The sequence below is a fragment of the Oncorhynchus keta genome, chromosome 4, assembly GCF_023373465.1.
Source record: "Oncorhynchus keta strain PuntledgeMale-10-30-2019 chromosome 4, Oket_V2, whole genome shotgun sequence".
Lineage (NCBI taxonomy): Eukaryota > Metazoa > Chordata > Actinopteri > Salmoniformes > Salmonidae > Oncorhynchus > Oncorhynchus keta.
In genome coordinates this window covers 69,463,405-69,475,132 of record NC_068424.1, presented here as the reverse complement: position 1 = coordinate 69,475,132, position 11,728 = coordinate 69,463,405, and the positions used below count along the sequence as shown (strand labels likewise).

Sequence of the window (11,728 nt, the reverse complement as noted above, 5' to 3'; positions counted from 1 at the left end):
TCCTGTAGGATTTTGCCTGTGTTGAGTTCTATTCCGTTTCTAATTATCTCCCAAAAAACTCCCTAGTCCTTGCCGATGACAAGCATACCCATAACATGATGCAGCCACCACAATGCTTAAAAATATGAAGAGTGGTACTCTGTGATGTGTTGTGTTGGATTTGCTCCAAACATAATGCGTTGTATTCCGGACATAAAGTTAATATCTTGCCTCATTTTTTGCAGTTTTACTTTAGTGCCTTATTGCAAACAGGATGCATGTTTTGGAATATTTATAATATTTTATTCTGTACAGGCTTCCTTCTTTTCACTCTGTCATTTAGGTTAGTATTGTGGAGTAACACAATGTTGTTGATCCATCCTCAATTTTCTCCTATCACAGCCATTAAACTCTAACTGTAACTGGCCTCATGGTGAAATCCCTGAGCGGTTCCCTACCTCTCTGGCAATTGAGTTAGAAAGGACGCCTGTATCTTTGTAGTGACTGGGTGTATTGATACACCATCCAAAGTGTACTTACACTGAACACAAATATATAAAATATGCACAAAAAGGATATTTCTCTGTAATTTTGTGCACAACTTTGTTTACATCCCTGTTAGTTAGCATATCTCATTTGCCAAGATAATCCATCTACCTGAGAGAATGATTACACAGATTAAACAGAATAATCATTACACAGGTGCACCTTGTGCTAGAGACAATTAATGGCCACTCTAAAGTTCAGTTTTGCCACACAACACAATGCCACAGTCTCAAGTTTTGAGGGAGCATGCAATTGGCATGCTAACTGCTGGAATGTCCACCAGAACTGTTGCCAGACCATTTAATGCTCATTTCTCTACCATTGGCAGTACATCCAACCGGCCTCACAACCACAGACCACGTGTATGGCGTTGTGTGGGCAGTTTAACTAGGTCTTTCCTTGCAGCACTCGACCACACCACTGGACAATAATCAAGATCAGACAAAACTAGAACCTGCAGGACTTGCTTTTTGAATCTGTTGGGTCAAAAAAGCAGAGCATCTCTTTAGTACGGAGAGACCTCTCCCCATCTTTACAACCATTGAATCTATATGTTCTCGACCGTGACAGTTTACAATCTAAGGTAACACCAAGTAATTTAGTCTCCTCAACTTGTTCAACAGCCACACCATTCATTACCAGATTCAGCTGAGGTCTAGAACATAGGGAATGATTTGTACCAAATACAATGCTATTAGTTTTAGAGATGTTCAGGACCAGTTTATAACTGGCCACCCATTCCAAAACAGACTGCAACTCTTTGTTAATGGTTTCAGTGACTTCATTGGCTGTGGTTGCTTTTGCGTATATGGTTCAATCATCAGCATACATGGACACACATGCTTTGTTTAATGCCAGTGGCAGGTCATTGGTAAAAATAGAAAAGAGTAAAGGACCTAGAGAGCTGCCCTGTGGTACACCATGCTTTACATTTGACATAAGAAAACTCTGTGCGTTCTATTAGATAGACAGCTCTGAATCAACGATTTGGCAGAGGTTGAAAAGCCATAACACATACAGTACGTTTTGTCAACAAGTCATGGTCAATAATATCAAACAGCTGCACTGAAATGTAATAGTACAGCTCCCACAATCTTCTTATTATCAATTTATTTCAACCAATCATCAGACATTCGTGTCAATGCAGTAGATGTTGAGTGCCTTTCTCTATAAGCATGCTGAAAATATGTTGTTAATTTGTTTACAGAGAAATAGCATTGTATTTGGTCAAACAAATTTTTTTAACAGTTTGCTAAGAGCTGGCAGCAAACGGAACGGTCTGTTGTTAGAACTAGTAAACGCTGCATTACAACTCTTGGGTAGCGGAAATTACTTTGGCTTCCCTCCAGGCCTGAGGACAAAGACTTTTCTCTAGGATCAGATTAAAGATATGACAGATGGGATTGGCTATAGAGTTAGCTACCATCCTTAGTAGCTTTCCATCTTAGTTGTAAATGCCACGAGGTTTGTTATTATTGATTGATAACAATATTTTTCCACCTCTCCCACACAAACTTTACTAAATTTAAACTTGCAATGCTTTTCTTTTTTTATGCATGAGTACAATGGCTCGCTGTTTGTTGTTGGAATTTCCTGCGTAAGTTTGCCCACTAATTGGCAACATCAAATGATTTTGGGATGACTACGCCATCTGATTTGATGAAAGATGGAGTTTAATTTAATTTCTGCCCATAACTTTAATTTAAAGTATTCCAATTTTTTTTCCATCATTCTTTGTATCATTGATCTTGGCTTCATAATACAGTTTCTTCTTCTTTTTGTTGAGTTTAGTCACATCATTTCTCAATTTGCAGTAGGTCAGCCAGTCAGATGCGCAGCTAAACTTATTGCCACTCCTTTTGCCCCATCTCTTTCAACCATACAGTTTACCTTAACAGTTCTAACAATCAGTTTCTTAACAGGTGCATGTTTGTCAACTATTTCATAAATTCATCAAGTGCAGCACCTGGATGCTCCTTATTAATCACATCAGTTCCAACAAATGTTTGTAACATAATCCACATAAGAGTCACAGCAAAATATTTTGTATGATCTCTTATACACTATTTTAGGCCCAGTTTTCAGAAATTAGGCTTTTCTGGAAATAGCCACTATATTGAGATCACTGCATCCAGTGGGTACGGATACAGCTTTAGAACAAATTTCTATAGTATTAGTAAAAATGTGATCAATAGATGTGGATGATCTTGTTCCTGTAGTGTTTGTAAACACCTTGGTAGGTTGATTAATAATCTGAACCAATTTACAGGCACTGGTTACAGTGAGATGCTTCCTCTTGAGTGGACAGAATACTTTCTGAAGGCACTGTAGAAACATCTTGTGGACAGGGTTCTACATGGAACTCAAAAAGGTAACCAAAAATGGTTCTCCTATAGCACCTAGATAGCACCTTTTATTCTAAGACTGTACTCTCCTTCATAAACCTGCTAGACTAGTCTGTGCTTGTCCCTTATGATTTCATTGTGATGTTTAAAAAAAAAAAAGAACCTTTATTTAACTAGGCAAGCCAGTTAAGAACAAATTCTTATTTACAATGACGACCTACACAGGCCAAACCCAGATGACTATGGGCCAATTGTGTGCCGCACTATGGTACTCCCAATCCCGGCCGGTTGTGATACAGCCTGGAATCGAACTAGGGTGTCTGTAGTGCCTTAGACCGTTGCGCCACTCGGGACAACCTACTCAGATCCAATAATAGGCTTTGGGGCCTCCTGCATTGCTTTGAGAGATGATTAATTCCTAGTTTGATCGCCATCACGACATCTAACTAGCGAGTGATGCAGGAATTCTGTGAAGTAGCTTTGTGCCATCTGGTGGTGAAGGCAAACTCATTCCTATGCCCTCCAGAGTGCAGTCTGTACTTTTCCACACAGATTCACAATCACATACTGAGACTTTTGTTAGATTCTCAAGATTCTTTTGTAGAATCTTCTAGATTTGAGAGGCAAAAAATGTCCTTGGTGAGCTGATATTGATAATTGGGTGTCTAAAAAGACAGATTGACCTAGATAATTCAAACATTTTGTTGTGCCAAGATATCTAATGGAAAAGCTCATTACAAAACACAAACAACCCTGCTGATGAATAGATAGGTAGATAGTGGTTTGGTTGCTGATGTAGGCTACATTAATTATCATCACTTTTCTTTTACAGCATATCAGGTTTGTTATGGGCTACTGTAGCCATCTTGAGTTTTTTTCTGATTATGTTAAATTTGGAATGCCAATGATGAGTCATTTTACAGCTCCTCAGCTTATTTTTGTTAAAGTAAAAGGAAACTGGTTTGCTCTCCCACAGTTATCAACTAGCTCTTCTACAAATGTCTAGTTGTTACATTGTTTAAAAAACGGGTGTGATTTATTGGTTGGTAGGCTACATAGTGTTCGACATGAAGCAAATTCAAATTCAGCAATGCAGTATATGGGAAGTAGACCCGGTAGAATGAACCAGTGAATTCCAGTTTAATCCGGGTTGTATGGACTGTTCACATCTTGCTATGTATTTATCCGAGCACCAAATGCGTTGACGTCAGCTGTTGTTATTCAAAAAGTATGTCGAATGACTCCCTCTTACAACAGCAGCCTTTGTAACCCGCGAAATGAGAACACGTCAAAATACATAATGGTACTATTTACAGTACTGTATTATGGTTGGCAAGTTTGACGCTGTTTTTGACAAATGTACAGTATATAGATAGACCTCCACATTTACCAAAACCCTTTTCATGACCATACATTAAAATTAGTAGGTTTGTTCGCTTATGTTTCACGGTGAAGTAAAAAGGGTGTAAGTAAAAGTACGCAGCCATTTTATAAATCGCGACAAATGTGGCCCTATTTCGTAAATCACTCGGTCGGAGGTATTCTCATTGTGACGTTTGCCGCATCACAACTCGTGTATAAATACCACCCGCAACCCCCTTCCAACTCAAAATTGATGCCGTTTTAGTGTGTTGTGGCGACTGACGGTTCGTTTTCGTCAAGATGTATTTTTTCCTGAATATCTTATTAGTTTACTTTAATTTTAGAAGTGACGAATGATAGCTAAGACTAATATGTAACAGGTCTCGTGTGACTGTAGTATAGTAGTTTAAAGTGATCAGATAAAGTAGCTATCTAACGTTACCTGCTAGCTTGTCTTTCGACGCCTACATTATTTGTTGCCTCAGCTTTTTTTTGCCATGGTTGCTTTTACTTGAGTACTGAATTACTTACTATTCGTATGCAATAAGATTAACATATCTATAGGAAACTATCAAACTGACGTGTCCGTTCTGAAAGATGAAAGCCACAACAAGGTTATCTTTAGGTGGCAGGGTATTGTTGTTATGCTCGTCAGTTACGTAGTTAAACACAGAATATTGGTTATTTCAGCTGAGTTATCTACGCTAAGTAAAAGCGAAAATGTCACATTTGTTAACTACGGTACCTAGCCAAGAAGGCGTATTTACTTAGCAAAATGCGCGTGTTGTGGCGCAGTTTTAGGCCTGATTTTTAAAAAATCGCAGCTATCTGAAGTAAAAATGTTTTAACGCTCATGAAAAGATCAGGTTGTATAAGTGTAGTTGAAATTTTTTTTATTTTATTTTACCTTTATTTAACCAGGCAAGTCAGTTAAGAACATATTCTTATTTTCAATGACGGCCTGGGAACAGTGGGTTAACTGCCTGTTCAGGGGCAGAACGACAGATTTGTACCTTGTCAGCTCGGGGGTTTGAACTCGCAACCTTCCGGTTACTAGTCCAACGCTCTAACCACTAGGCTAAGTTACAAGACCAGAACCGTATGGAGTGAAGCCGTTCGAATAGCCAGCTAAATATTTGAATAGAAATTGAGCGTAGGTCCCACTTATCCGAGGCAGTATAGCCACTTCAATGCGTATACTATTTTCTTAACCTAAAATGAAGACTAGTTTACAAGAGAAATTTTAGCCCTTGGGAATGGGCAGTAAAATATACCACTTACAAGACAGCCATCTTGTGAAGACACGGATAATGGCCAGCTAAATATTTGAAGATCAAGTTGAGTGTAGGTCCCTTATCCGAGGCAGTTGATATACTTCAGTGCGTTAGAAGTGTTGCTTTTAGTTGGTTGCGCATCAGGAAAAATAATTTTGTAGTGAAAAGGGAACCAAGGTACAAGACTATCCTTTCAAAAGTTGTGAAGCCTCTTGAATAGCCAACTGAATATTGTAAGTTGTGCTGCATTGGCCTTTTGATCATTTGAGTTATATTTATTGTTTTTGGTTTTCAACCTGAAGTGAAACACAATATGTGCTTCTGTTGTGAAACTTTATTTCAATAGCAAACTAAATATTGGAAGATTATTTAGGCCAACGGTGCCTGTTTGTCGGTCATTTAAGCTGCTTCAAGAAGTAAAAATGTTTTGAGCCTAAAATGAACAAGATGTGCTGCCGGTTACATTTCCAAGTACATCAGTTGCTTTGCTAGCACTAGCGGTAGGTGAAGGAGGTGCAGGCTCGTGACAATGCTTTGTCACGCTTCATTCAGATTTGATAAACTTTATCTAAACACAATTTGCTCTAGTTGGTGAAGAAAAGAAGATTTTGCTGTAGAAGAATGGACTGAGTTTAAAAAAAAAAAAAAAAAATTAAGGGGTGGGTGGGCACTTAGTATGCAGTTTGATCAGATGAGGAAGGACGACTTCAGGATCAGGCAAGAACCAGGCAGAGGGAAACTGGTAGGACCAGCGGGGAGCCAGGCAGGATCCAGGTGGATCGCGGGAGGAGCCGATGGGACCCAGTTGAGCGAGCGGAACGCAGCAGTTTTCATCAGAGGGAGCGCGCCAGATGGCAGGGTAGCGAGCTGAGAGCGGACCAGTCCCAGGTCGAGCGTTGCCCCAATGCAGCCAGTGGGTCCCAGCAGAAATGAGGCAGACGAGTAAAAGGGTCAACTAGCTTCGCAAGTGACAAGTGTTTGTATGATGGGTAGCGGTATCGGGTAATGTTTAACTAGGCCAACATCTTTGAAATTAGTCCATATTAAATCTGTCAAAACATTTTCTCGCGAAGTTTTCTTCCTCTTTCAGGTAAAGTGTTAATTTTCCTGGTTTTGGCCTCTTCCTGTCTGCTGTGATGAGTCCCCCTTGGCCTACTTGGTAGAGTGCACTGGCGAGAGGACTGTCTTAAAGGATTTCACCCTCCTGCAGCGCAGATGTAGTACCCCCCTGGGCGGAGGAGTTTCTTCATTGAGTTCAATAAGTCTACTCCCCTGAGAAGTGGTCTACATGGGAGTGTTGAGAGTCGAAATTCTTCTGTACGTTCGTGCTGCTTTGGTGCTGAGCAGCTACATCTGCTGGTTAAAGTGAGCAGTGAGTTTAAATGCATGCGATGATCATGTGGGGAGTAACTATTTCCCTCAAATATTGATATCAAATTTCTATTTGGCTATTTGTAATGGTAACTGAAAGGGATTATTATCCCTGCATTTCATTTGTAGTATTGGTCAAACTGGTGCATTTGTGGATGGTGGGGGGGGAGACTTTCCAAGTTCTTCTTTTCACAGGCTCGCACCTTAAAGCAAACCTGACCATCCAAGGAAGTCCCTCATTAGTACTGCCCACCACATTAATGAAAACGGTTGAGCACGTTCCCGAAACAGATCATTCTAAGGATGGATCAAGGGAAATCTCTGGTGTTAAAATCATGTAGGAAGGTATTTTGTACTGGTTTTCTGTAGCGAGTTAATCATTTGCTTATACTGTTTTTCTTCCTATATTTTGTAGGGATACACACTTGGGTTCTGGGAGGGTTGTGGGGGTGTTAATCAAATATTTCCTAGAATTTTTTTTCACACAGCTTCGTGTAAAGCAGCATTTTAAAGATCCAAATGATTAGCGTTGATGTTTGAGGAGCAAGGAGTCAACCCAGTGGTCCACGTCTTTCGGCTGTCCTTTTGCGTTGTGGTGTGGATATTCCTTGGTGTCTACAATGATGTAGCAGGAGGCGGGCCACCTTTTGGGATGTGAACTTGCGGTGTTCTCCTAGGGAGTGTGGTAACTTAACTTTTAGACTGGTGCATTTTATATCCTGGAGTTGAAATTTGCATTTGGGGTTTCTGGGGTCAGGGGAGGGCTTAACTGTGACTCTTCCAGATTATGACCCACCCCTCAATGAAAGAGACTGGAGGTCTACATCTCCCCCGTCTTAAGGAGAACAGCTGATGCCTTGAGGCCAGTGGTATTTAACTGTTTCTTGTGTAAAGTTATTGTGTATGTGAATTTGTTTTTTAATTGTATTTTAGCAACTGTTAATACAATTTTGATAGTGGGTTGGTTACTGTATGGGTGGGAATGGTGGAAGTCTTGTTTTCCCTTTTGCGTTTTCCAGTGTGCTGTGTCCTACGCTTTCAGTACTGAAGATCAACAGGAACGCCTTAACTCATTGTTTGTCAAGGTTTACTATTGCTTCAAAACACCTCATTAGGTCTCAAGTAAGGTCCCTTAAAAATGTTTTCACATTTTCTATTTCATTAATGACATTTGGCACCTTGCCTTAATTGCACGCCTTTGCAAATTAGTTAAATGTTTTGTATTGATGCAACGGAACATTGTCAAGGAATTATAATTGGTAATAAATGCATAGCTTTTTGTGATTGAAGACAGTTTTGGTATGCATTTGTTATTCTGGGGGACTCTTGTGTGGGGGCTTTTCTTGTGCTTTTGCAGGTATGACTTAGCTTGGTGCTTTTAGATCACGGAAGTGACCTGGGCTTGATGGCAGCTCTTACAAGGTGGAAAGTGACGGTTTCAGATAAGTTCAATCCAGCTTGTATGTCCAAATGTGGGAATTTATGACATGGCACCTGGTTGTCTGAAGGGGCACTATTGCTGCCGTAGTTGATTCGTCTTCAATAGAGAAGAATCTACTTAGCGATACAACGACACTGCCGCTACTTGTGGTATGTAGAAGTTGCACTACTGTGCTTTCACTGAGGGCAAATCTCTTCTGGTGGAGACTTTTCAACTCAAACTTATGCTAATTATAAAGCATATTTTGTCTACGGGTAACAAATGTCAGTGCTGTGAGGGTGGGTCTATACATAGGGCTGTTTGTTTTTGATCTTTCAGAATTACAAAAGCCCAAACGAAGCCTGCCATCTACCCGTGACATGACCACAGGAATCGCCCCTCCTTTGAACTCTACACAGGCAGGACCGTTTGAACACCTTCATTACATTAGACTATTTCTAGTTAGCTTTTGACTCTCCTCAGCTACCAACACTTGTTCAACTGTGCAAGGAGCAAGCAGTCTTGTATTGTAGTAGCCTTCCATTCCTCTTCAACTGCATAATTGGTTTTCCTTTGCAGCTGTCATGCAACTGTGACAGCGTTCCCAAATTAAGGTAGCTGAGGAACACTGTGCAACTGTGCAGCTGTAATTTGGACTGTGCAATTGTTTTGCTTTTGGATTGGTAGTTGGGGGGGGTTCTGCACTTTTTCTCAACAGAAATCTGAGTGCGTCTTGGTGAAGCATGAATGAAGTCTTCTGACCTGGCGCACGTAGTAAGGTGTTGGTGTACCTTTTCAGTCTTCATTTCAAATCGAACTCCAGACCCATGCCATGTTTTAGTTTGGTTCAATGTACATCTTGAACTGGCTTTCTATCGTTAATAACCATCATCAAGCCATGCTTTCACTGGCATATGCCCTTTTCTTAGGCTCCGAGCCCTACTGCTTTGCATCTTTAAAGTAAGTTGAGTAAAACGTCATGTATGTTATGTGAGTACTGTGGTGGTTTGTGTAGAAACCTCTTTGTTTCAGATCATTATCTTGTCTCACTGTCCGCTGACTGCGCCTCCATCTGAATGTAACGCCGTCGCAGGAAACTCGGCAAATGAATGTGTCCCCTGAATGACGTACCTACCATCTACCCCCTCCGCGCTTGAGCTTAGTCAAACCCCACCCCCACACTCAACGGTCTTCAGACTCCTCTCCCTCTGTGCTCCTTTCCTTTCTCCCTTTTGGTTTCTCAGGTGACAATTTCTCATCCTATGTAAAATAGTCATGAATTGGCTGGCATCTGTTATGCCTCTAACTGCGTGATGGAACACTGAGAACCCAGTCACTTTCAGATCAAGAGCCAAAAGCTTGTCTTGCTGAAAATTGAGCATCACTTCAGTTTCTTGGTTACTAAGTTAAGTCGTTTTGGTTCCCTTTTGATTTTGAACACATCATGGCTATGTTTTAACACAACCTTTTCACTGCATGCTTATCAGCTCTGCATAACATTTTGAACTTCAAAATGCACAACATAACTTTCATATAGTTAATGTGTAAAATAGGCACATTCCAGTTGATGTTGGGTGGGTGGGTGCAACACTTTCTTCCTTCCTTTCAGATGCCTCTTGAGTGAACTTGCCATTACTGGGTGCTTGCAGCTGCAGGGAGTCACGGGAAGTGTCTTGGTTTGATCCAGTTCTAGGAAGTTGAGAGCAACAGTGTAGAGAAACCGGTTGGTTGTGGTTTGTACTGTTTCTATCAGTCAAAGTAAATGACAGCTTAAAATATTTTCAATTTCAGGGATGGGGGGGGTTAATTGTTCCTCTTTTGTCTTTACAGCTTCAAATCTAACAGCCCAATCCTTGTGAGTTTTACTGACCTCTGAATCTGGACCAATGTCAGTGATAAGATCTACACCTACGTTGTGACTTTACACCTACGTTGTGACTTTGTCTTACTGGTATCATGGATAAAATGTGGAATTGCTCTAATGGCATTAAGTGTCTATGGGTTTGCTGGGGATGGGGAAACCAGTTGTCTTTTCCTCTAGTTTCAGGCTTGCGACAATGCTAAACTCTTCGGGTTCGTGTAGAGCAGCAGGTGCAAGGGTTTTTCTTTTCCTGGGGGAACAAACCCTCTGGTTTTTGTTCTTCCAGGTTTTGCTTTTTGTCCTTTTGCAAAAAAAGCAAAAGACTCCGGTGGTGGCACTCCTGATAGTCCTCAGGATGGGGTTCAATTCCCTGCGGTGTCTTTGCTTTTCTCAACCTGCTGCTTAGTTGGGTAAGCCAGTGAAAAGGGGAACCTAGGTAGTTAAATAAAGTATGTTCTACGGTCATATTGTGAATTTTTTATTTTTATCGTTCAAGTATTACCTCTTAAAATAATGAGTTGCCATAGTAATTGAGGCTGTTTAGTATGTGCCCCTTGTGGAAACTGTCTCCGTCAATAAAATTCTCAATTGGAACCAAATATGAACTGTTCCAAAAATGTTTCTACTTAGGCTTGTTTCCAACCCATAAATGTCAAAACTGGTTTCTACTGGAATTTATTTTGTTCAGTCATTGGTTGAGACATGACTTGCAGTTGAAGAAATTAGTGTAATTTACTGTATTTTATGAATAAAGTCTATGAACTGTACAAAATTGTGCTGTCATACCTCATTAGAATGTCTTCAATATTGACTTAATTCCCTGGATTTATTTGGGTGTACATTACCATTTTACTTGACATGTTTTGATGTACTTTCATATTTGACAAATCCAATTTGTGGCCTGAAGTATATCTTCATTACGGAGTAGAATAAGCCTACATAACCAAGGAATGGGGGTGTATTTATCATTTTTAATTAACCAGGTAGGTCAGTTGACCAAGTTCTCATTTGCAACTGCGACCTGGCCAAGATAAAGCGTAGCAATTCGATGAGATGAAGCAAAGCAGTGTGACCGTTACAAACAAATGTACTGTCAACATAATAGAAATATATATATATAATGTGCGAATGTAGGGAGCTAAGGCAATGAATAGGCCATGGAGGCTAAACAATTACAATTTAGCATTAATACTGGTGATAGATGTGCAAGTTGCGCTACTGGGTGGGGTGCAAGAGGATAAGGAACATGAGGTGGTTGGGTGTGTGGTTTACAGATTGGCTGTGTACAGTGATCAGTAAACTGCTCTGACAGGATTGATCAGCAGGTACCAGAGGCAATGGTGCATGTCAAGTACAATCGCACTGCATTCAGCATGTCTCATTTACTGAATCTCATGTTTTACTAAATATACAAACCGGTTCTGTCTGGCTCAGTTGGTAGAGCATGGGGCTTGCAATGTCAGGTTTGTGGGTACAATTTCCATGGAGAACCAGTAAAAACTAAGCCCCCTTTTTCCGCAGCAAACAGTGATCCGGGTCAACAGCATCAATGTAACAGTATAAACTTTAC

General features: G+C 40.5%; 1 long non-coding RNA gene across 1 annotated transcript; it reads left to right on the top strand.

Annotated features, from left to right (window-relative positions):
- The first annotated feature begins 4,484 nt into the window (after window positions 1-4,484).
- Window positions 4,485-10,739, top strand: LOC118381346 (uncharacterized). Its single transcript, XR_008127877.1, has 2 exons — window positions 4,485-10,020; window positions 10,128-10,739. It is a non-coding gene; the product is annotated as an uncharacterized LOC118381346 (long non-coding RNA).
- Window positions 10,740-11,728: the final 989 nt, after the last annotated feature.